Genomic DNA, 26,295 nt, shown 5'->3' with positions numbered 1-26,295 from the left:
GCCTCTGATCTCAATACAGATAATTAATGATTGTATATATCTTAAGAGCATGTGTCTACGTATTGGCAGTAAAATTCATTCCAGATTGAAGAGATCAATACAAGGTCTATTTAACATCTGCTTTATGGACTTGTATGAATCTTAAGTGGCGAGTTGGTTAATGGAGCTGTTTATGCTGCACCTTTACGCAGAGGGAAAATGTCCTTTAAATCAGCTTGTAATGTTATGTTTTGTATATAGTTATGTAAATTGTCAGAAGAGTGCAAAGACCTCTGTGGTCAGAGTCCCCAGCTGGGAAGTTCACAGCAAGAGCTGCCATCTTATGTAGTCTTTTCCTTAAGAAGGCAAAATGCAGTTGAGGTGGGGATTGACAGCTACTGATCTGGGCCTAGATCTGTGAGGTAATGTTTTCCTCTAGTGTTCAGTATTATAAGAAAGTTCTCACTGGTAACTGTTGCTTTCTTTCAGTTTTGTACTTGCTTCTGTAGCTTGCAGCTGGAGCAAGGTGGGAACTTTTTCTGGTAAATGCAACTAATGAAGCAAACCTATTTGTATTTTCAAGAAGCTTTTTGGTATAGTTTCAGTAATATCGCTCTTTGGAAGGTTATATGCGAATTAGCGCACTGACTTGGGATATAGGATGTCTGGATTTAAGCTCCTATGCATTTGTACATTGAGTGTATTTTGATGTGATGAGGATTTCTAGTTTGAATTAGAAGAAGTTAAACACATGGGTCTCCCATGTCAGCCTCAGCTCTTACAGACGTTCCTCTGAACTTAGATCTGAAAATAGATGTTTAGAAACTGTTTTGTGAAGATGCTGAAAGATATGTTTCTGTTCCGGTCCAAACTTAAAAAGTTTTTATGAAATAAAATTGTCACCTCCCACCACCAGTTAGTTCAAGATAAATTTAAATGTCAGAGCTGGAATAGGCAAAAAAATTTGAGGCCGGTGGCTCCCACAAAGCACAACTTTGCTGGATAACTTCAGAGAAAGTGTGAATGGTAAATGCAGAAAGATAAAAAGATGCTGCATACTCTTACTGATATTAGATACCATCTTAGATGAGGCTATCATAAGCTAGCTTTGACATAAAAGACTTTATGAAAACTCATTAAATCAATCTCCAGTGTAAACTGTGCTTCCTCCATATATCTGGCTGTTGGTGCTATGCAACCTCTCTAACTTCCAGATTAGAACAGGTACCAGAAAAAGCTCATCATCTCAGTTCCAGTGCTGTTGCAATGTCTAAGCAGTCTTTGGTGGTAATATTTTTAAAGGGAGCCCATGGTTAGTGGATAAAGTGTTTTCTTCCAGTGGTCTGTAAAGCATCTGGGAAAGCTGACATATGAATGTCAAGTTTTAATTTAAAACTATTTTATCTGAATACAATATAACTTCTTTTTATACTGATGCAATTCTGGATATGTCCGGGATTCATCTTGAAATGATCTCTGTCTTATTTATATGATCTTATTACGCCTCACTGTACTTAATGCTTATCCTCGCCACACTCTGGTAAGTACTGCTTTAGGAAGTGGGTAGCTAAGTTACAGAGATGTCTGCAGAGATATCCAGAACATCTGTCTTGTCACCTAAAATCGGAGTTAGGAAAAAATAAGACACCTAGGTGCAAGGGAATGATCCAGAATTCCTGCTTTCCAGAGCTGCTTAGTATTGGGAGCATGTCAAGCTCACAAGTTGTCTCCATGTTCAGCCTACATGTTGCTGTGGAACTAGGCACAGATACCTGTAGGGATGCATTGTAGTCTGGGAGGTGAGGGAACCATGCACTGACTGGACTCCACCAAGATCTAGAGATCATTTGGATCCCCAGAAAAGCCAAACCTCCCTGGAGTGCTCCGAGCACAGCTCTGAATCCAGCATCAAGCACAGCTGAGACAGCCAGTTTCAGTCAAAAACATGGCCTGTGGGAGCCCACTTTATATACAGTAATCGAACAGTTGTTTCAGACATGGCACACCTATGCTCAGTTGCCTTTTCTAACAGAAGAGGGTCATAGCTCTATTTGCCACATCCTTAACTGCAACCATTACATTCTTGGGGAGGAGAAAGCTGAAATTTCCTGCTCCCTCCAGTTTAGCTTGGGACGTTCAGCAGTGAGGAATGCAAGAGCCATGGGCAAGAAAAGAAGCAGGCAAGAGGGTGAGTAATTGGTTCAGGCACTCATGCAGGAGTATTGAAGGAGTTGTATTCCAGTCCCTGTCTTCAGGGATTAATTTTGTATTTTTTTGGTTTTTTAATCCAGTGATTTTCCCATACAGTGGTGCCTAGTTTTGACAGCTTGGTATGCTATGTAACTTCTTGCAGTGGCCCTTCTGCTCTCATACCAACGCACACACTATGTGGCAGTACAGCTCCTTAGCACAAACATGGTTGGCTCCATGATTCCCTGAATGGCTAGGTTTTTTGTGCATGCATAGAAAATCATTGCCTGTCCACTAATTATTCATGTCTTGAGAGTTTCCAGCAAGGAGGAGGAGACTAGAAGGGGCTTGCTTCTGCCAGAGCAAGTTACAAATTTTTAAGGAGAGTCAAACGAGGATTGGGCTGTGGACTCTATTTTGTCTTACTTCCTAGTCTTCCCTTCTCTCTCCAGGAGTCTCATAGATGTGCATTTGCCATGTGATGGGGGGTGAAGGCAGAGAGCATGGACAGGAGGGGACTGCTGGCACTACAGGAGTAAAAGGCCTGTAGCTTGCTTCTGAAGCATCTTTGGGAAAAAAGTTTTTAGGAGGAAGTTGTCTGCATGAGTTGTCTTGGCAGTCCATGCAGAAAAAGTCCAGAGAGGACCAAAGGCTGGTACCCTATTTGGCAGAACTATAGAATCCTGTCTGCTCATCCTCCAGGGTCTTATGATTCATGCATTGCCAAGGTAGGAATTCAGCAGGGTAGTTTCTAGTCTGACGACCCTACATGTTCTGGAGAAGTGGGAAGTGTGAACTGGAATCTCCTCAAGATGAAGGAGAACTGTGATTGAGTTTTACACTTCTGCTGTCAGCGCTCCAGCTATTAGGCTGTTATATGTGGCAGCTTTGCCTTATTCTCTCCTTGTGCAACTAGATGCATAATCTCAGGAGCAGACTTTGTGCATTCCCGAATGCATTGTGATGCCTTAATGGACAGACCTAAGTTCCAGTGGCAGCAGGAGTTAAGGTGCAACTTCACTAGGGAACAGTTTAGAAGGAACTTCTTAGTTTAAGCAAATCTTTTTCTTTTTTTTTTTTCTCCCCTAAGGAATAGTTCTTGGCTGCTTTACAATTAGAGCAGGATTTTTGGATTACCCTTCAGAAGTACCTAGTTGCCCTTTCTGACTACATAAGACGCCTTAGTGCCTAACTTTGGTACTGTAAATCACCTGCTAATTTTTCAGCTTTGCACAGCCTGAGTTAGGTACACAAATAGATGCTCCAGATCATTGCAGAAGATTAGATAGGAGGACTGCGATAGAACATGAAACCGAGTCCCGGTCTTAGTATATGGTGGAAGAATGTGGTCAAATTCCCGTATGTTTTATCTTTGTTAAGAAATATAACAAATATAATAATTTCTTTGTATCATCCAGCATCTATGTTGTGTCTCAAAAGTTACCTGACACAATATTAAAGTAATGGGATTAATAGATAAGGTAGCACGTTGGCACCAAAATGCATTTCCAGCAGCAACGGTTTATGTCATGTTTTTGTCAGAGATTTCATTGAGCAAGCTTCTGGAAGCCTTTGGCAATCTGCTTACTCCTTCTGTTTTCCATCTGCAAAATGATAGTTGTACTTTGTCTGCCTCATGTAGATAAATTGCAAGCAATTTGAGATACGAACTGCCTCCTTCTTCATGCCTAACATAATGGCGTCCAAGTCTTGATTGGGTCTTCAGGTTACATTGTAGTACTGATAGTAATACAAGTAAACAAATTACAGTGTCATTAGTCCTGGAGTGTATTAACAGAAATGAGGCATTTTCTGCAGTTTTGTTTCTCGTGATTTAAATTTGTTAACTCTGGCAACAGGAATTAGCAGTGCAGAATTTTCAAAGATTTAGAAGGTCATAATACAAAATGTGACTTTCAGTTAGAAATGGCCCTAAACAAAACCTTTGCTGAGGTTGTGAATGCTCTGTCTAGAGACTGGGGTAAAACCTGCACTCTGGGAAGCTGAATCCCATTCATGGCCCTCCCGCTGGATGATGGTGTGCCCTCAAACAAGCTTTGTGTATACTGGTCCCAAATCTGCTCTTAATAGTGAGAGGGCAGCTTTTTTTCCAAGTTGTTTGGAGCTGACATCCTCTTGTGTTGTCCCATATAGCTTGTGGCAGAGCTGAATTCTTGACCTCTTCATCTTTCTCCTTGACCACCTGTAAATCTGTGATAATAATGCAATTATTACCCTTTTTAAGGAACTGATGATATTTAGTATTCGTAGTGTGCTGGAACAGACTTGTTTGAGTGAGACTATAAAGGCACATCAAATCATTAATTACTTATTAAACTGGACTTCTATCAGAGAAGATTTTCCATAGACTTTTTAGGCTAGGGCAAGGGCCATAAAATTGCACCAAATACATTTTGAATAGAGTAGAGTAGAGTAGAATAGTGTAGAATAGAATAGAATAGAATATTTCAGTTGGAAGGGTCCTACAATGATCATCGAGTCCAACTGCCTGACCACGTCAGGGCTGACCAAAAGTTAAAGCATGTTGTTAAGAGTATTTTCCAAATGCCTCTTAAACAGTGACAGGCTTGGGGCATCGACCACCTCTCTAGGAAGCCTGTTCCAGTGTTTGACCACCCTCTCGGTAAAGAAATGCTTCCTAATGTCCAATCCGAACCCCCACTGGCGCAGCTTTGAACCATTCCCATGCATCCTGTCACTGGATCCCAGGGAGAAGAGATCAGCACCTCCCTCTCCACTTCAATATTTCAATACTGAGAAGTTGATTTTTAATTTTTTTTTAAATGCTTGAAGTGAAATTCCCTAGTGAAATAAATGAATACTACTCTATTTCAGCTGAGCTGTAGAAATTCATTCTTTTTTAGGAAGCAGGCCTTTATTTAAAGCGGAACAAATGATTAATTGTTCTTTTCCTAGTGATCTGAGGACAAACTCGTATCATCTTCTTTTCCCATATATTACCAAAATTACTTTATATTGTTTCTTTAGCTCTGGCAGTGGTGTAGTGTTGAGAGTTATGGTTGTGTCTGTGAAGTTGAAAGCCTTTCTTTTTTTTACCTTTTTTTAATAACAAAAGCATACTGCATAGATGCAGATTAACAGTAATTTATAGAATAAGCTTGATTTATCATGATTTAAGAAAGCATTTTCCATTTAACACAATACAAATATAATGCAATTCCCTTGAAATAACTCTTGCCAAAAAGAGAACAGATCTGCCTATTTTTCTTGGATCAAAATCAACCCAGTCTTAAGCGTATGTAGTAATAGCCAGAGATTTGTCTGTACTGACATACTCTCAAAAGGACTAACATAAATTCAGAATAACTTTGCAGAGTGTCATATATTTGTCGATGAGCCTCAGTATCTGCATGACTGGATGTACATTAGCTTCATGTGAAAGCACTTTGTGCCAGGTGAGTACAGGAGTATGTTATTTCTCTGGTCCCGCTTTCAGAAACATCTATACCACTTCAGTGGGAGCTGTGCATGTGTATCTGAGAGGAAAATTGAACTAAGGAAAGAATTTAATCAAAATTCCTTGTCTCCAGGAAGCTGTCTAGCTGGGTTTGGAAGACGATAGTGAACACTGCAATTAGAGTTATCATTAATAAGAATTGTATTGTAAAAGACATTATAATTGAGCCTTGAATTATAGCCAGCTAAATCTTGCTTACCTAGAAGGAACTTAATTGTTTTATCGAGCATGTTCCCAAGATATATTATACCAGGAGAGTGTGATGTCTGTCCGTCTTTTGGGGCCTGCCAATTTTCTGTATTTTTTTACTTAAAATAATCTCTTCAAATTGCCCTGGTTTGAAAGGATGAAAGCCTTTTACTTCTGCAGAGATCTTGGTGGCAGCTAAGCACTTACAGGCATCCTTTTTGTTTGGTGAATCATAACTGCAAAAAGTCGTTTTAGTCCTCAGTGAAGAACGTGGTCTTTTGCTGCCTCTCAGAAATGATTTGCAAGTCTTAAAACTCTCTCACTAAAGGGAGTAAAATTCTCATCTTTGCTTATTTAATGTAGATTGGTTACCTTTGGAAATATTTTAGCGGTGACTTCAGCCTGATAGTGATCAGAGTCCAGAAGCAAAAGTTTGAGGAAAAGAGATTTCTCCTACGCATTTTGCTGCCAGCTTAGTGACTGATTTCAGGTATATTACTTGCTCTTTCATTTTTTAAATTTGACAGAAAAGGGGGCTGTACCTCTCAAAATTGTCATGAAATTAATGTTTGCAAGTACTGTGACACTTGCTGTAAGAAGCGGCTATTAACGTGAAAAAATGATTTGATGAATAAAAAAGGTTCAGGGATTTGTAAGAAAAAATGTAGCAGCTTCAGTGGCTGAATTAGTGAGTTTAAATTGAACATACCAGATTGTTGCCTGATGGAAAAGGATCAGTGTAATAAACTGTAGCCTCAAGTTTCCCAGTTGCTCCTCCTTTGCACTGAACACTGCATTGCTGTGTACCGTGCCCATCGGTTTCACTGAAATTACTTGTGGTATTAGATGCTATTTAATGTGGGTAAAAGTGAAACAAAAAAGGAGCTTGAAATTATCCAACAGCATTCTTATTGGCAACCGCAGCTGAGAAGCGATGGTTTGACTAAGAATTGGAAGTCTCTCCCCTTAAAGGTGGTCCCCGTAGCATTGAGGTGTTATTTGGACAGCTGCTAATATGCTTTGTGCAAAGAAATGGAAGACTTCAGGATTGCCTCTAAACACTGTCTTATGTTCATTTACGAAAAAGACAGGACGAGTTTCTTTCTTGCAGAGTAAAGAAGATTATAAAGAGATTTCTTCAAGATAACATACATAGGCACTTTCTCCCCTGACAGAGACTTCTCTGTCAGCATGAAACATGCTGAATGATTCGGTGACTGCTAACTTCAATTTTGGAGCACCTACTAACCTCTACAGGATTTCCTTTCACAGAGGGATTGTATCATCGTGCTCCCTTCCTATTGTGCATGGAAATGAAACCGCTAGCAAATAATTAAACCTCCTACTCCTATCTCACAAAAGACTTGAAGAAGAGGATTTCAAGGTATTTTTAAAAAGTTCACAAAGCAGATTATGTAAAGTACCAGAGAACTAATAGCCTCTGTTCATCAAGTTTTTAAAAGCTCACAACTGATCCAAAAGAGTGCCATCTTTTAGAAAATTAGATTGCTGTTTTCAAACAAAATATTTTTGCTGGGTCCTCTTTGCGCTTATTTTCAATGATCCCAGTGTGCCACTCTGCCTACTTACAGCTCATATGTATATGTAAGGACTAGGACCTGCAATTCTTGATCATTAGAATTCCAGGTGCTCACAAGAATGACATCGTTTTCTAATAATTTATGCCCCCCCAAATCAAAGAATTGCTGAAACAACTGTGCAGTGGATAGTTTTTGTTAATGTAAAATGTACAAAGTATTTGTTAGTGTAAAATGTACAAACGGATACTACTCACCAGTGATAGGCTTGTCTCCCTTTATTGACAAAATAGAACTGACATCACCGTATTTACCTAATTAAGAAGTCTAAATTGAGAGCTTAGTTACCTTAGGCTACCTAAGTAGTTAGCCTTTGGATACACCTCTCTCTCTTGATTAGATAAAGAGCTTAAAATGGTTCCTAAGTCAGGCAACTCAGCTAGGGAGAGTTTGTGGAAGGGGTAATATTTTCTTAATTAGACAACATGCGGTGTCATCGCTCTGCAGTGGATACATCGCAGCCACATTTCAGGTGTATAACCTGAGCCGTTGCTGTGTGGCCAGAGATCTCTGCAGGCTTGCGATCTTCAGGGCTCAGTGGGTTGGTCCTAGTACTGCAGTGATGCGTGTGGGAGATCCCCAGGGAGGACCATTGCCAAGGAGCCGTACAGTGCCCGTCTTTTGGCACTGGTAAGCAATTGAATGGGCAGCCTTGGAGGAAACGCATACTGCTGCGGGAAGCAGCGATTTGGCGTTGGCATGAGTTCTGCTGAGTCTTGCTGAACCAGCGCCAGGGGGCTGCTAGGGGGCTTTATATTGAAAGCAACATCTCTCAATTGAGATATATTATGTAGCTTTAGTTACTCAAGGGCATCGTAAATCTTACTTAATTTTTTTTCACAGGACTGCTGGCTGCAGAAGTTTGTACTCCCTTGCACATCACTCAGTGCGAGGGATCTTAAATGTTGTAGCCATGGTGTCATCAGGCAGAGCCAGTGGATCTTTGTAGTTGAGACAGCAGCAGATCCATGCAGCCAGGCAGCATCGTCCTTTATCTCCCATCCAACATACTGGGTCTTCTAAAACTCAGTGTTAAAAGAGTGGTTGTGAGGCACATTTGATTTGTAGCTCTCCCTCTGTCTCTGCTTATGGTATCCCAAGTCTGGTTTCCCCTTTCAGATCTTTTCCATTTAATCCTGCATAGTCATTGGTTCTTAGTTGTCTCTTGCTGCTCTAAATCACTTCCCTGTGCACACTTAATGATGAAACTACCTTGATTTAGTGAGATTGTCTTCTTTTATTCTGTTCTCAGTGAGAAATTGAAGACTTTTTGTTTTGTAAGGGTGGTTTCCTCCTGGACAGAGGAAAAGACATTACACTTAATTAGTTCATTTTCCAATCTGTAATTGCTACAAACAATACACTCCCTGATGCATTGGTTCTGTCTAGTTTTAAATGACCAAAGTGATAATGCTATTTTGCTACTTCCCAACCCATTGAAGTTGCTGGTGTTGCAACATTAAAACTAGCAGCTTTCTGTTGAAATTCTTTACCCTGCATTAGGAAAAAAAAACCAAAACCAAACCACAAAACAAACAAGTGGTTGTTTAGAAATTACACTATAATACTATATAGGGATTGTAGTTATGGGAACATATATTTTCATTCTCCTCTGTGGATAAATTTCTGTTTATACTATAAGCAGGGATTTCCAGGAAGAGAGGAGGGCCTTGTACTTGGGAAGGTGAAATCTAGCCTTATCTAGGACACATAAAAGAAAATAAAAGATGAGTCACACAGTGGACAAGTTCCTGAGGCATTGCCATGAAGTGTTGCCATTTCCAGACTGGAATGTACAATTTTCAGCCTGAAGAATTGAAGTAAATTTTTGTTGTTGTGAAAGCTGTAATTTTGGTGGAAAAGCCTTTCCCACAAATTTTATTTTGAAGGTTGAGGATCTGAGACTGAAATTTATAGGCTAACTGCCAACTCTGTATCATAGAATCACAGAATGCTTTGGGTTGGAAGGTACCTTTAAAGATCAGCTAGTCCACCCCCCTGCCATGGACAGGGACATCTTTCACTAGATCAGGTTGCTAAAAGCCCCATCCAACCTGGCCCTGTACACTTCCAGTGATGGGGCATCCAACTTCTCTGGGCAACCTGTTCCAGTATCTCACTATGCTCATCGTAAAGAATTTCTTCCTTATATCCTACCTTATATCCTTCCTTATAAACCTACCCTCTTTCAGTTTAAAACTGTTGCCCCTTGTCTTGTCACTACAGCCTTGGTAAAAAGTCTCTCTCCATCTTTCTTATAAGCCCCCTTTAAGTATTGAAACTCTGCAATAAGGTCTCCTTGGAGCCTTCTCCAGGCTGAACAACCCCAGCTCTCTCACTTTCCTCATAGGAGAGGTGTTCCAGCCCTCTGACCATTTTCATGGCCCTCCTCTGGACCCGCTCTAACAGGTCCATGTCTTTCCTATACTGGGGACCCCAGAACTGGATGCAGTACTCCATCCAGGTGGGGACCTCATGAGAGCAGAGTAGAGAGGGAGAATCACCTCCCTCAACCTGCTTCTTTTGATGCAGCCCAGAGTTCAATTGGCTTTCTGGGCTGCAAGCACACATCGTTGGCTCATGTACAATTTTTCATCCACCAGCATCTCCAAGTCCTTCTCTGTCGGGCACCTCTCAATCCATTCATTTCCCAGTCTATTGATACTGGGGATTGCCCTGACCCATGTGAAGGACCTTGCACTTGGCCTTGTTGAACTTCATGGGGTTCACATGGGCCCACTCCTCAAGCCTGTCAAGGTCCCTCTGGATGGCATCCCTTCCCTCCAGCATGTCGACCGCACCACACAGCTTGGTGTCATCTGCAAACTTGCTCGTGGTGCACTCAATCCCTCTGTCTATGTCATTAATAAAGATATTGAACAGTGCTGGTCCCAATATGGACTCTTGAGGGACACCGCTTGTTACTGATCTCCATTTGGACTTCAAGCCATTGACTGCGTCTCTTTGGATGTGACCATCTGGATTCAGCCAATTCCTCATCCATCGAATAGTCCATCCATCAAATCCATACCTCTCCAATTTAGCGACAAGGATGTTGTGTGGGACTGTGTCAAAGGCCTTACAGAAGTCAAGATAGATGACATCAGTTGCTCTTCCTTTATCCACCAATGCAGTCATTCCATTGTAGAAGGCCATCAGGTTAGTCATATTGGTCTGACCTAAAGTACTATATACTAACCAAAATTTGTGGCAGTATTTAAAGTTGTGAATCTGAATTTTACAGCTCAGGCTTATCTTCAGTTGTAATCTGAATTAGTCTTACATGGTTTCTGCCCATTTTCATTGTAAGGTAAAATTATTTTTTCTTGTTAGGAGGTTGTTCTGTCTGACCCTGCTGTAACCCTTTCTTGTCTTTTTTGCTTGAAAGTTATACTACATGACGATCACCCTACTACACACGTGCAGCCACATTAGGAGCATCCAACCACAGTTTGCAGTACCTCTGTCCCTGACCGCTGCCCACACACACTTAAATTACAGAGTAAAAGCAGAATTACATGTAATCTTCTCTCATTCTGAAACTGTTCTCCTTTTTTCTGGAAGAAGTTGGAACGGTAATCACAAAGACTAACTTTAACCATGGGGGAGGAGTCTTCTTCAATGACATCTGTCATTCATGGAGAGGAACAATCTTTTCTGCAGTGTCATGCTGAAACATCTGACCTTGGCTTGGGCTTGAGATCACTCTCTGGAAGGGTCTCTCTCCACTGACGAGAGCAGGAGATGCTCCTCTGTCACGCTGCCTGTGTGACTAGCTCCCTGCACCCTCTGTGTCCCACAGTGGCCAGCTCGCAACAACTCTGGAAAAGCTATGGCTGTGTCTGTGCCACCCTGCCAGGGGAGTTTCTGGAGTGTGCAGACAGCCCCATCGATAGCTTTTGCTTTATGCTTTCCTTTGAATTTTCTTCTGCTGTCATTTGCACCTTGTCTTCAATCAAATAAATAGCAGGGACAGGTTCACAGCTCTTCCTTAGGTCAGTCAGCAGTGCTTCTGCACAGCACAGCTGAGGGCTATCATCTAACGTGGGTTGAGCCCTTTTTGTCATGTCCTACCTTTTCCTGGCTGGAACTCAAAAGTCATGACCTTTTATATCTGAATGCTAGGGACTTCCAGAGCCTGTAACTATAAGAAGAGGTGTTGAAAAGACATTGGAACAGGATCAAAATGCCTCATTAAAAAATGATCCTTACCTGTGCCATTAAGACTTGTTCTTTGTGAAACCATTTATATAGCTCATCTCCTTTTCAACATTTATTCAAATTCCTGGCTAGGAGTGTAGGAGTTTTGAGCACTTATGAGTCAAATGCAATTCAGGTTTGATACAGTCATGAGGAACTGCCATCATTAATCCCCTGTGGAAAACTTTAAAAGTTGAATCTGATTAAAGTGCTACACCCTTCATTCATAAACCCCTTTGGAAAGGGAAAAGCATTGTTTACTCCCCTTTACAAGATAGGGAAATTCAGAGGGGAAATGATTCATCCAGGGAACACAGCAAGCTTCTGATAAAGCTGGGGGTAGAAATTCATGTGCTTTTAAAATCCTTATCTATTATATTTACCTATCTATTTATCTATTACATTACCAGTCTATATATTGTATATACATAGGCTGTACCAACTCTGTGGAAGAGCTGTTTCTTTTTTTCCAGGCCTCGGAAGTGTTTAACTTTTGAGAACAAACTATTTAAATTAAGATGAATGGTGGAAAATCACAAAGTACCTTAGTTTTTATTAGGTTTTCTGTCTTTCTCTAACCAATCCTGATTTGATTGGTTATATAAGCATTGTAAACAGATTAAGGGCTCAATCCTTCGTTGCTGTAAAGAATAGGGGATTTGATTGTAACGATTCACTTTATTTCAATAAAGTAACTAAAGCTTGCAATACATTGATTCACTAAAACTGCAGAGCCATTTTTTAAGTGCTTTCCTAAGACTTGCTATCATAGCACATTCAAAGCTCCTATTCAGATGCAAAAGTTTCTAAAGCATTTGGGAAAATGGTATCAAACAAAGTAGGCTGGACCTAAGAGAGCTTGTAGCTATAAACACAGGCGCCAGAGGTGATGGAGAGCTGAGAAATTACTTGCCTTGTAGAAAAAGAGCAATGAAATCTTGGGCTGGGATTTTTCCCTGCATGAGTGTGGGAAGAAACGTTGACTGACTGCAAAATTCCTCCATACTGTAATGGAGTTATACAACCTGTAATCATTCTATTATTCAGTCTGTCACCGTAGGACTGGCCCATTTGTAGACTGCAAAGCATTTAAATGATGACAGCTGTATTAGGCAGTAAGGGACATAGTTAGCCATTGTGTTTATAGAGGGCAGCGAGATAAGAATAGCTCCCAGTCTTCAGTGCTTGCCACATTTACTTTAGATTTTGGACACCTCTGTACGTTTTGTGGACAAGTAGCTGTGTTGAAAAAGCAGGGGGTACTAGGGCAATAGTTATCTTAGCTCTTCTTTTTCCCTTGAGAAACTGATGTACAATACAGGCCAAGAGGGTGTCAGCTGATAAAAGCCAGACAAATGTGAAGTGTTCTCTGGATTTGATGTCAAGGAGCCTGCCATCCGAGAGAAACCGGACATTGTCCGGCAGCAGCATGAATGAATGAATGAATGAATATCCTCAATGTGCCCCTTCCACTGCACACTCCTGTTACTCTCTTACTCTGTGTAGGACCACCCTTCTTCTTCTAGTTTTTCTTCAATACTTCAACAAGTTGTAATAGACTCTTAGAAAAATTTTCTAGTCTGTTTAGTCACATGCAAGTTTTATTACAGTTTTCAGTGTTATTCATCATGCAGCTTCTAATCATGTTCTAGCAGTACATTAAACGATGGGCCTTGTTTTCTGATTGCATCCTCAGAGGATAAAGCAGTGAAGAGTTTTAACACATCCAAAAGAACACATGAGCGGAGCCTGCATTTGAAAATGTTTCTTGTTCTGCAGCATAACTTGCTCGTCATAGGCACCAAAGGTGCTATGATGTGAATAGGTAGGGCTGAAACGGGGTGCAGGAATGTCCCCAGCTATTTTCTCCTACCTTTGCACCACTCCATCCTGCGCATAGAAATGTTGCAATGCCAGCACTGTGCACTGGACTGAAAATCTGGCATGAATGAAAAACAAGTTGGGGAAGGAGGGAAGAAGTGGTTGTGAAGGACAGCAGGACAACAGGATGGAAACGCAGCGTGATGGAAAGAGCAACAGCAACGCTTGTAGTCCAGCACTGCTGCAGGTCCAGAGTTTTACAGTGGTGTGGGGAACCAAGGCGCTAGAGTGGTTGTAGAGAAGAGAGAAGACAACTTGCCTGTGGGAACACGGGGAAATACTTATTTCTGTTTCCTTCTCACATTTCTGACCTGTCAAACTTCCCAGTAGTGTACAGTTTGGGGACCATCCCATAGCACACTCCATCTCTCTATTGCAATAATGTACTGGGAGAAATTTCTCTCTTTAGCATGCTTCATATATTTAATGCTGCTGTCGTGGGGGCTATTTAGTGGTGCTGTTGTTTGTTTATATAAGTGATCTGAGAATAAATTTGTTTGACTTCTTTTTTCCCCAAAAAAAGAAGACAAAAAATTTCCTACTTGAATCTCTGGACTAAAGCACATTTTTGGTGCACAGTTGTTTAGTGGGTGGGTGGACAATGATTTCGGGGCTGAGGTTATGGTTCACAATGACGGCATTTTACCTTGAATAGGCAGACAAGGTATTTATACATGGGGAAAGAATTATTGTTATTAATATGTTTATTAATACAGTGTACATTGTTTAAAGGAAGTATTGTTGCCTTTCTACTGAGCAATTGCAAATTTCAAGCCTTTATAATTAGCTTCTTATCAGAAAATAAATCAATGTCACTAGCCAAGGTAACTTCTGAACATGACTTGCATAAACGTATCACTGAGCAGGATTCATTGGAACTGCATTTGTTCCTGATCAAGGAATGGTAACAACTTGGATGTGACAAGCCCTACCAGGGTGAAGTATTTAAAGACTCCAACTTACCACAAAATAGTGGCAATGCTGCACAAGATGATTTGCCTACTTCTCCCCCCCCAAAAAAAAAGATTCACGGCTCTTGGATTTAAAAGTCAAGAAACTCTGTTTTGCTGAACCTTTCTTTTTCTGCTCCTCATGAAGCAGTATTTGCTAATTTAGAAATGCTTCTTTTGGCTGAGCTGAGTGAGGATGGAGTCGATGACTGCTCCTGCACGAGGAAGATAATTCTTAGGACTTTTTTATAGCGAGAAGCCACAACTCCTGCACGGTCTTCTATCCGCTGTTTGCCAAAGAGCTGGGGAGACAACTTTTTATAAAATGAAATCAGCATACCAAGTATTTTTAAACTGTGATGTGTATCCTATACAACAGAATATTGTATTAGCTTAAATATGGGATCAGCATTTATATACTTAAGGTAGATTAGTGTGGATTTTTACAATTTGTTTTCCTGCTCTTGGATTTCTTGAGTAACACATCTCTAATACAGGTGTGTGTTGCGCGCGTGTACTCTTGAAGTATAAAGATCTTAGATCATAATGTTAAAAACTTCAGGTCAAAGCGAGTGGGGGTTTTTTTATATTCAAAACATTCTAAAATCAATTCTGATTCTTGTTTTTACTCAGTATTGGAGTTCTGAAATTTATTATGTTATATTGTACCTTGTTCATCCAGTTTTTCTCATCTGTGTTTTTGGTCAGTAATAGTGGCAAAATTCTGATTTAGGATAGGATGGGATAGGATAGGATGGAATGGAATGGAATAGAATAGAATAGAACAGAAACAGAAATAGAAATAGAAATAGAAATTACTATTTCAGTTGGAAGGGACCTACAACAATCATCTATTCCAACTTCCTGACTACTTCAGGGCTGACCAAAAGTTAAAGCATGTTATTAAGGGCATTGTGCAAATGCCTCTTAAATACTGACAGGCAATTTTGGTGTTATGGATAGCAAATGTTGTGAAGCAGGCTCTCCAGGAGTAGGTATATGGATGACTGGACAATGTTTCCAGACTGTCATAAGGTTTTCCATAATGATCTGCAAGGAATTCATGATACTTTCAATGAGAAACTAAAAAAGATACAAGATAAACATGCCAGTAGATATAAAATTGGCTTTTTGAGTAGAGGACTTTCCAGTAGGCCTTAAAATGGACTGGTGTTAGCCCCACTGTAAGTGACATTTTTATCAATGGAGAAAGATACCAAGGTGATAAAAATTAACAAATATATCCTAAACAAAGGGTCTCATCCCGTAGGTCATTGATACAGAGTAATAGGGATCAATATGTAAAATGGTCACAAGTCAATAATACTTTCCAATTTCTATAAAACCCTTTACAAAGTCGTAGGTGGAAGAACAAAGAAAGAAGCCTGTGCTTACAGATAAGAGGACTTTGTCATGCCAAGCAGTGACTTTGAAAGAGACTTAGGGAGTGGTGGTTGATTATCAACTGAACACAAGTTCCGGAGCCATTCTTTAGCCAAAAAGCTGACTGCAATCCGTGAATATATAAACAGGAGCACTGAGGAAAAGGGAGGAGGTCCAGGGGCCTCACACTGCTATGGCTGTTTCAAAAATAGTGTGCTCAGTTTTGTAGTCTACAATGCTGGAAAGAGACATGAGGGTGGTAGAAATGCTGGGAAACTTTACTGAACATGAAATGCTGTATTTATTCAGAAGAGGTTGAGGGATGGTTTGGCACTTACATGGGGAACAAAAAATTGATAGGACAACTGAATTGTTCTATTAGTTCACCAAGATACATTAAGATATCATAGCTGGAAAGTGAAATTTTACAAGTTCACCTTAAAATAAGGAATACATTTGAACTGGAAATACTGATTTATAATTGAACACCAATCAATAATTGCAGTCAGTTCATCACCCTAAGAAATCTTTAAATCAGCTCTAATTCAAACAGGAATTATTTAGTGCAAATCCTACAGCCTGCATTAAAGTAGGAAGTCAGATGAAGAGATTGCAAGGATCACTTCTGGCATATAAGTGCATTAATTAATAGTTTTGTCATGTATTTTGGAAGCTTTGGTTCTGTTCTCGTTCAGTGGTCTTTTCCTCTTGTAGATTAGTCCTGGAGGCTTCAGGTCTTTCCTAGATTCATAGCTTTTAGGGCTGGGATGGCAATTAGTCTGACTCCCTGAATACTAGCGTTTGAACTTCAACTCATTTGCTTCCCTAGGTTTAATCATGTCAATTATTCTTTTTCTTTTGCATTTCATTTTTTGTGTGTCCATATCTTTGATATGTTTTCCTGTATAGATATGGATGAAAACTACAAAATGGAGTTGATCAAAATGTTATCTGCTTTTTCAGCTTTTGGGATTTATGATGGTCAAATAAATGCTCTGCCATGACATCAGAGGACAGTCAGCATTTTGTAGGAGATGCTCCGTATCGTGAAAAATGAGCTGGTACAGACCTCTGGAACCATTTATCTCCACTTGCATTCTGATTACAAGCTTGCATTGGGCATCCTTAGAATTGGTCACTTCTCTAAAAAGTAATTGGAACATATTAAAAGGCGATTAGCAAAATGACTAATCAATTATGGAACGTAATATCACGTCTCACTCAAAGTCATTTTCCATGCTTAGCCAGAGGCCTTAATTATGTTTTTACACCACTTTGGTTGATATGATTTTTATTCGATAGTGCTTCTTGTATATGAAAAACAAAGTAGTTAGTTACATTAAAACGGATGGCTATTTGACGTCAAGGTATGTCTTTTATGTGGGGATTACTGGGCAGAAACCTTTGATCTGTGCTGTGAATCTGACCAGATAGCTGTAATAGCTCTTCCTATAAAAATAGGTGAGTATTAGAAATCCCTAGCAGAAGACAGCGGTAACTATGAGAAGGGAGGCTTTCTGTCGTGATCTGCAATACACAGAAATATTTGCAGCTCAGAAAGATTGACAAGCCAGCATGCTGTTCAGGGTAACAAAAGCTGTTTGCATAAATCCCCTTGCAGTCATCGCGTCTCATTTAACTGACATCCCACTAGTTTGCTTTTCTCTAAAAACTTTATTTGACTGAGTATTCTGGAAAACCCTGCATTATCCATTTAGTACAAGCAAAGCAAGTTTCTGCAGCAGCTATTTTCAGGAGCTAAGGCTGGCCATTTGAAGCCCTGTCCCACCTTCAGCTCTGCCCTGTTTTACAGCAGGACTGCTTGACTCTCGTTCTGCTGCGTGCTCCCACTTGCAGGGCGCGCGGTTGTACGGTTCTGTATGTTGCACGCGCATCAGAACTGTATCGTGTTACAAGAAAACCCTACGTTGGCAAACAGCGTTCATAGTTTGTGCTTTAAGCATAAAGGGCATCTGCGTATGGTAAAAATAAGAATAGCCACACTGGAAAGCACATGGAAAAATTCTCTAGAGAGTGACTGTAAAATAAAATGATCCCATCTAAAAATATGATGTGTACCTAGCACAGAAGTTCACCTTGATTTTAAATCTTGCTAACACTGGAGGTGGTTTGGGGACAAATCCTGGGGCCACCGGAGGACCTGTGGTATGACTACACTGAAAGGTGCAGGCAGAGGTAGATGGAGCCACAACGTGGCTGGAGGCTGTGCGGACGCACCAGGAGCCTGGGATCACCTGCACAGCCTCCTCGGGCAGTGCAAGTGGCAAGTGGTGCAGTCTGTGCATGACGATACTGAGCACCTTGATGTCTTTCCCAACGTAGGCCTGTGTCATAGATATTACATGGAAAAATAGATGCAGGGATAGCCTTGCAGCCTATGTTTTGATAAAATACAGCCGTATCCCACAGATGGTTTGGGTGTAAGACTTTTCACTTGATTTTGTTATAGTTTTGTTCTAAGTAGAAAATGATACCTACTTCGTGTATTTTCTGGAGGGAGTTGCCTAGTGATCAAACCAAATACACAACAAAACCTTTGTGAGAGATAGATATTAAAATTCTCTTCTCTGTGAATGTCACACAGCAATAACTCTCAAATGCAAATCCACATGTAGCTCTGATTTTGCCGTGCACCAGTCATGATGTGAATTTTATTCTTGAAGTATATATTCATCATTGTTTTCATTACAACGCAACTATTCTTTACTTGTGTTACAGTAACCCCTAGAGGTCCCACCGGAGGGTTTCATCATGCTACACACAACTGACATAATGAGGTTAATTTTACTGAGTGTACTTGGTTCCCTGTACCCCAGTGTTCATGATTCATCATTTCTTTTGTCAGTGGATAGTGAGATAATGAGATAGCAGGTTGACAAGGGCAGAAATAAATTTAGGTTTAAAATGACGGATGTGCCTTGTGAGCAAGTTCAGCCAAGTAGGACCTCAGTCTGTTCCATGGGAATTGCCAGGTCAAAGCTGACTCAGAATTAGTATTTATGAATACTGTATCAAAATGTAAGCATGAATAATGATAAATGATTTATTAATACACATATTAACTGATATTTTTCCACTACCCAGTATTTCTTAAAATATCTGTGCACTGAAGTTGAGACGAACAATGCTTCAAATATCATCACATCAGAATTGTGGCTGTGTGCTGTGATGCAGTATGTGTTCTTCATACCAGATAATAAAAATACATGTTTTGTACTATGTGGACATGATAAACTTTGCAATGTTCTTGCCTGTCCATTTCCTCACTTTTAAGAGTTGGGGGGGTTTAAGTGATAAATGTCATGCATGTTTTCATACAGCATTGCAGCTTAGGAAGTTGAACTTTTTAAATGAGATGTTTAGGCCTTGGAGTGATGGTAATTACTGTAGCTTTGCAATAGTTACACTTTATGTCTGGGGAAAACTTAAGAAAATATTTAGAGTTGAAAAGGTTTTAAAATAATTTAGTTGAAATCAAAGGAGTTAGGTAACCAGATGCATTTGAAGTGGCCACAGTATGACTACTGCATCTTTAGACACCTAATTATCTTCAAATATCTGCCCTTTATGCTGCGTTTACATGCAAAAACTGTGCCATTTGTAGCTAGTGTTGTGTTTTCTGGCATGAATGTGTTGATATATATGATGTGAGAATTGCAGAGGTATTGAGAGAAACTTCTATCTTCAACCAACATTTTTCTATGATAGGAAGTGTGTGTGAGAGCAGACATTACATTCTTCTATCCTGGTAGGCATGACATTTTTAATCTGATTAATACATACTGCATTTTCTATGCATTTGCAGTTAAAAGAAGATCGTGTGCTGCTCTATAGCAGGCACTGAGTGTTTCTCAGCTTTTACTGGGCTTTTGATGTTATGAGTCATAGAGACGGGAGTATAAAACATTTCTGGCCACACTAAATGAAGATTGGTCCCATTTGGCTTGCAATTTTAAGTACTTATTAGTTTATTTAATAAAGATTTTGACTGCCTTTTATTACATATATGTGTGCGATTCACAGGCTTAGGAGATGTCGCACGTTCAGCCTCTAGCTCCAGAGGATCTGCTGTGTTGGAGACAAACACGTTCTCGTTCTTGAACACCACCCCAGGCCATGTCTACATTATAGCTGACAAGGGCTGGGAGCAGGACGATTGTGTGAGCCACCACTTCTGATCACAGGCTTGCCCTGCAGGCACTCTGCAGACTGCCTGTTTGGGTCTGCTAAGGTGCCTGGCAGAATATTAAACTGCCAGACAGGCTTAGACATAGAGTCCCTTGGGCTGTGCCTGGGGTTGCACTTGTAGTTTCGCTGTCTGAATATAGAGTAAGTCTGATCCAGAGGGCAGCCTTTGGATGACCCCAGCACGCAATGTGGAAATACCCATAGTCTCAGAGCATAGCCAGCTCTCTAAGCTGGAAAGTTAGGTCGAAGATACACAGCTATGAAGGAGAGAGAGAGAGAGCAATTTCAGCTGAGGAAACATCCATGACCTCAACATGCCCTGGCCATGATTTTGTAGCTCTCCACTGGTGATAATCCATGTTGGCTCAGACCCCAGCTGGGATCAGACAGGTCAGCTCCTGCTTAGAGATTTCTGACTGGGGAACAGAAACAGAGCTCAAAACAGAAGGAAAAGAATGAAAGGTTTTAGGATTAGACTGAGAATGATTACGTTTGTCTTGGCAGTAGCAATGCCACACACGCATTCAGCGTTTGGGAGCTGCTTTCTGACCACACCGCCTAAAACACTCATGGAGCAGCATCCAGGCTGCGTATCAGAGCATTCGCTCGACTTGCAAATCTAAGCGTGGCTCTGGAGCCAACCACAGAGCTTGCTGCTGGCCTCACTGGGCAGTTTATCACTTCTTTTATTTACTCTTACTTTGGACAGACCAAGAGCCTGATGACAAGAACCTCCAATGCATGATTTAGCTTCTGCAGATGGTCAGGACATGCCCGTCTAATTTCTTGCATGTAGTGGCCAGAAGGAGAGAAAGCCAGGCATTTAATGGGCACTGTAGAGTAGTAGCAAAGAACACCCTCCTGGTACTCTGCAATGTAATGTGAGAGTCACACAAGGTAAACAGTGTTTTATCTATGAGGACATAGGGTTGTGTTTGCTTTATGGGTCTCCTTAGGGCTACATAGGAAGACTGTTTCTCTACCTCTTGAAGGCTGCATGTTGCTACAGTTTGTGAGGTTTGTGGGGTTACATTATTGATTTTATTTCCTTAGGAGAAAAGGTAAATAGAAAATTATTCATTTGCACACCCTGGCATGCACTGGATGTCAGGACTCCTGTATTAAAGCTCAAGGTGGCTGAGAAACAGAAGATACTCCATTAATTAACCTCCCACTGAAGAGATGTGTTTAATTCTTTATTACATAACTGCTTTTTCAGAAAATTTCTCTATTTTCCCACACATCTCTGACTGTTTGCAGTTTTTCTAGTAAACAAGGGTGTGTAGGAAGAAGGGGAATAATTGCTTTTTAAATGGTTGAAAATAATGCAATTAAATTCCTGTAAGCAGATGCTACAGGATGTGGCTATTCATTTCAAGGTCCTTTTTGCTGAAGATCTATCCTGCAGTGATCAACCAGCAGCAGTTCTGGGGCTTCAGACATAAATATTCAGGAAGGCAAAGCTGGGGAGATCTTCAGATCAAATTTATCTACAGCAATTTTAAGGGTGGAGTGACAAGTTCAGCTCTGGAAAAATAAGGAATGAGCTAGCTAGTTATCACAACTAAACAACTATTTTAATGATCCTTTGGTTGCTTTCAGTGCAGGTGCTTTTGGACAAAGTTCTGCTCTCAAACACTCCCCCCTACTATAGATGTTCCCGCCATTATTTTTTTTATAGCATTGTCATTGTTTCCGGGAACAGAGAAAAGAGAATTTGATTATGTTTGTATCATAGCATCATTCAAGAGCTCCATTGTGCTTAACTGTGCAAAAAACAGATTAAGAGAAACTCTCATTCTCAGACAGCTAAGGAAGGTGAACAACAAAGAACAGAGGAGGACGGGACGCAGTCAGATACACACATATATATTACTATATACATATATATTACTATTTACCTTCTATTTTCAAAGGTAAATAAAGTAAGAGACATCTCTTAGCCAAATCATTTAATAACTCATTTTTCTGTAATGTTAGGACACGTTTGGGTATTGAGGAGAGACGCTTATAGAGGGAGGTGGCCTCAGAGAGATGCTCAGAGAGAAAGAGAGCATTCAGGGCATGGAGCACAAGAGTCAACACCTCCAGCAGGTCTCCAAGATAATTTTGTTTGGTTTGTATGTGTTTTAGCCCACTGGCAGCTTTGCCTGTGCTCACTTCAGAGAGAGGTGGTTATACTGTAGTATGTACAGTATGACTACGCTGCTATTAATACACCCCCAGGGAAAGGGAGGACGGCATGGTACAGTATGTGTGAAAAGACATCTTGTGCTGGTGGCATCATCGAGTCATTCCATCCTGTCTCCGGCTGTGGGGAGCAGTCACTTCAGGGCCATAAAGCTGCCATGGGCTAATCATTATAATAAGCACTTCAGGCAGAGTCTGGTTCCCCCCTTTTAGTCTCCCTCCACTTTAGGTCTGTAAATATTTGTCCTGTCCACATCTATTGTTGGCACAGAGGCATCAGAAGAAAGTTCTCTTAAGCCTTTGCTTGCATATTTGGCTTTGGGCCAGTGAAAGTTAAACCCAATCATCTTAGCCTCTTACTGCCCCTGCTAATTCTTTTTTTTCAGTAGTAAACGATGACTCTCTTCAAGATGGGCCGGAATTTCCTGGGGGTAGGTTGGCACTCCCCCAAGGCATATGCATTTAATAGCATGCACCAGTGCAAGTAAACAGCAGGACAGACGTTTTTTTCTTCCTTTTGTACTCACTATCCAATTTGTTCCTTGGCACTTTCCCCACTCATAGGGAAGGATGGCTGTCTCTGTGTACAAGCCAGAGTTTGATTTATTTATTTTTTTCCTTCCTTCCTCTAGCTGTCTATAGCAGGCACACCAATTTCCAAAAATGAAGGTGTTAATAGAAGTATCACTTACTGCCCCTCCTGCGACATCTATGCCACTGTTATTTCCAAGTTACCCAAAATGAGAAAAGCAATTTGGATGAGTCAGGGCAGACGCCCTGACTCAGAGTGTTTAATGTAGGACTGTCTCAGGGTCATGCATATTTCTATTAATATAGGGTCAAACTTGAGTAGGGAGCTCTGGTTTGATTTGCCTATTTTTAGCAAAGTCACACCAATGCAGCAAAACCAGCCAAACTAAACCTGGCTCAGTTTGCTTTGAATTTGTGTGAAAAAAAAACCCCAAAAAACAACAAACCCCAAGCCCAAAACAATCATTATCTTAAGATAATGAAACTTACTCATTTCATTCTGTGCTCAGCCAACACACTTGTCTTTATGTCTGTGGTGGGAAATTTTGTACAAGGTCCTCCTTTATTCTTGCAGTTCCCCACTGATATGACCATCTAGCATCAGATGTTCTGCTTTTGCAGTGAAAAGTGTTGAAACCTAACTATTTTCATGTCTCATACACAGGTCTTTTTTTTTTTTATTCACACAATTTAAACCACGAAGACCTGTCTTGAATTCTGGTCCTTTCAAAGTCTATATGCAAGGAAACTGAGAGAGGCTGTATCATTTGTCCTTCATACCCTCTCAGAAAGCTCTTGATGCAAGGACAAATGAAGAAAGAGTTTGGATCTAGGTGTGCTGTTTATTACTGTTAAGAATAAGAAGTTGTGAGTAAATATTCTCACTGTATCTTTTGCAATCCTACCAAGCTTTATTAGTCCTGGGTCCAACAGAATAAATCCATGTTAGAAAAAGTGACTGGTGCAAGGATTAGAACATATTAATTTTCTGGCTTCCAGGAAGGCAAATTGTCTTTAAATACAGAGAGTGAGAAAAAAAAAGGCAAGAAATTGAACAGAATATCTAGGGAGCTAGAGAAACTGTGCATAGGCGAGTAGAAGATGGTTATAGGGAAGCGTGTGGTGGGAAAAACTCTGTATCCCAAGTCTCATATCTCTGAAGTGGCTCAGTGACAATTTCTGCTCGGCTGGAAAAAGCTAGCATTGCTCTGTTGACCTTTTTGAGGTTCAACTGATTTACCCCAGCTTAAAATCTGACCTTTCGTGTCCAGATAGAAAGGTGGCATAGAACTGGGAGAGATCAGAGCAACACTTCCTAATCTCCATAGAGGCTTCTGAAGCAGATAAAAAGGTAGCGCTCCTGCTTTGCATTCTTTAACACTTTAGCAGAGCAAGCAGGATGTTGAAGCTGCTCTGAATGAGATTGGAACAAGGTTTAGAAGTTCTTGTAACCTTAAAAATACAGGTGACGCTGATTTGTGTTCTCTTCTGAGAGCTTAAACAATTGAAATATAAGCAACCAAACTGAGACATGGTCCAATGCACTTAGTCTGGTAGCACTGTCACGACAAAGACAGAAATAAAGATCGTATCTGGGCACCAGCCTAAAAAGGTTCTATGGACTGTTAAACAAATTAGGGATCAGATAACATGTCCTCCTGCTCACTGGGAGAAAGTCTGTCTGCCTTCTTAGAGTAAAAACATACATTGTGCCATAGCTAGAAATGCTCACTGTCAACTTCATGTCATGTGTGAAAATTGGTATCATTTTTATGACTGTGCAAAACATTATATCATCTCAAAAAATTGGCAAAAATCTGTAGTTTAAATTGGCCTCCCCTCTTTATTAAGCAATACCAAGAGTCAACACAAGTCTTGGAGCACACCCAGAGGAAGTTTGGTATTTGATTTGAACATGCACAGTGCATCTCTAAAATTCAAACTTGACATGGAGGCCAAGACAAATATATTCAGACATGCAGCCTGGACCTGCAGTCTATGTTACATGACAGCCTGATGTCATACTCTTAGCCTGTAAAGCATTTGTAGCAGAAATCATCCTTGTAGCAGAAATCATCCTTGTAGCAGAAATCATTCTTGCAGCAGAAATCATCCTTGCAGCATGGCAAACAAGGATTTTCTGGTTTTTTTTTTCACTGCTGGGGCTTCACCTCTAGCCATTATTAGATTACTGGATAGAGAAGCTGATAGAGCTCAAGCTAATGTGAGAAAATAGAGTTGTATCTATCCATGCATGCACCAGTTCTGAAGAATTGATACTGCTTATGTGTTTATTGGGTGTAGATACGGTCCACCTTTAGGCTGTACTACAACAGTATCTGCATCACTGCCTTTCCCAGGGCCACTGTGATCTTCCTTGCCAATATGATTCTATAATTTCTTCTTTTTTCCCATCCTTCCAGTCTTACTTGCAGCAGGAAGACTAAAAAAAAAAAGAAAATACAGTATTGTTGGATTTCTAGTCAACAATATCCTGGGAGAAGCAGCTTTGGCTGCTCCACTGAAAAAGTTGCTACAAGATGATGTCATCTGGCAGTAGGCACCAAAACAAGACGTTGTATTGCAGCGGCTAAAAATGACAATCTGCAATGCACCAATATTTAGGTTTCACGGTCCTATAAAGCAATTCCATTCAAAGACATGCAACTAAACACTGTTTGAGTTCCGGCTCCTTGCAAGGTGCACTGCGCCTTTATTATCCACATAATTTGGTGTAACAGAAGTAGAAAAAATATTACACCTAAACAGAAGCAAGCTGTTATATTTGCTCCAAAAATTACTTCTCTGCTTAATGCAATGTTGCGATGCAAATGCAGCTGGTTTATAAATCACTTTTTTTTTAAATCACACCACTTTCTTTTAAACCCTTCAGAAAGCACTGATGAAAGACATATTTCTGAAACTATTTAGCAAAATGTTAATTTGATATTTGCTGTCTAGGAGTCTGGTGTCATATTCCCCACAGTCAGGTGTTCAGATCTTTGCAGAAAAGGCTGTTTACGTTATGGAAGCCACCTTAGTACTAAGGGCAGATCACTGAAGGGCTTGCTGGTTCATTCGCAAGCTGTGCAAAAATTTATATGCAGTGGTTTTGCCTTGAGAATTGCCTGCTAAATACCAACCATACTGGGCTTTGAAACATGTGACCACCTCTGTAAGAAGGCCATGAACAGCAAGTAAAAAATTTGAAGTTCGGTATGACAGAAGGCAGTATATAATCCTCTTGCTAGAAGGTAAACACTAGGGCACACAGTGCATGAGGAAGGCAAATGATGTTTTGACTTAAAAAGGCAAAGCACACGAAAATTAAAGAAATATGCATAGATCAAGAACTGAATTACCAGAATTGTTATGGCTGGCTTAGACTTTTCATCCAGCAAATAATATGATAGCTTTAGATATCTCTCCTTTGCCAGGTATTCAGGCTGACATTCAGGATGTGGTACAAGCAGCAGTGCCCTATATATAAGATCAG

At 40.4% G+C, this 26,295-nt stretch overlaps 1 protein-coding gene across 1 annotated transcript in view; it reads left to right on the top strand.

Annotated features, from left to right (window-relative positions):
* The window catches only part of FKBP1B (FKBP prolyl isomerase 1B), a 47,885-nt gene that overhangs the window by 3,449 nt on the left and 18,141 nt on the right, over positions 1-26,295 (top strand). The window lies entirely within an intron of this gene.

Source organism: Harpia harpyja, chromosome 15, assembly GCF_026419915.1.
Source record: "Harpia harpyja isolate bHarHar1 chromosome 15, bHarHar1 primary haplotype, whole genome shotgun sequence".
Classification (NCBI taxonomy): Eukaryota; Metazoa; Chordata; class Aves; order Accipitriformes; family Accipitridae; genus Harpia; species Harpia harpyja.
Note: the sequence above shows the minus strand (reverse complement) of the source record. Positions and strands in the feature narration are given on the sequence as shown.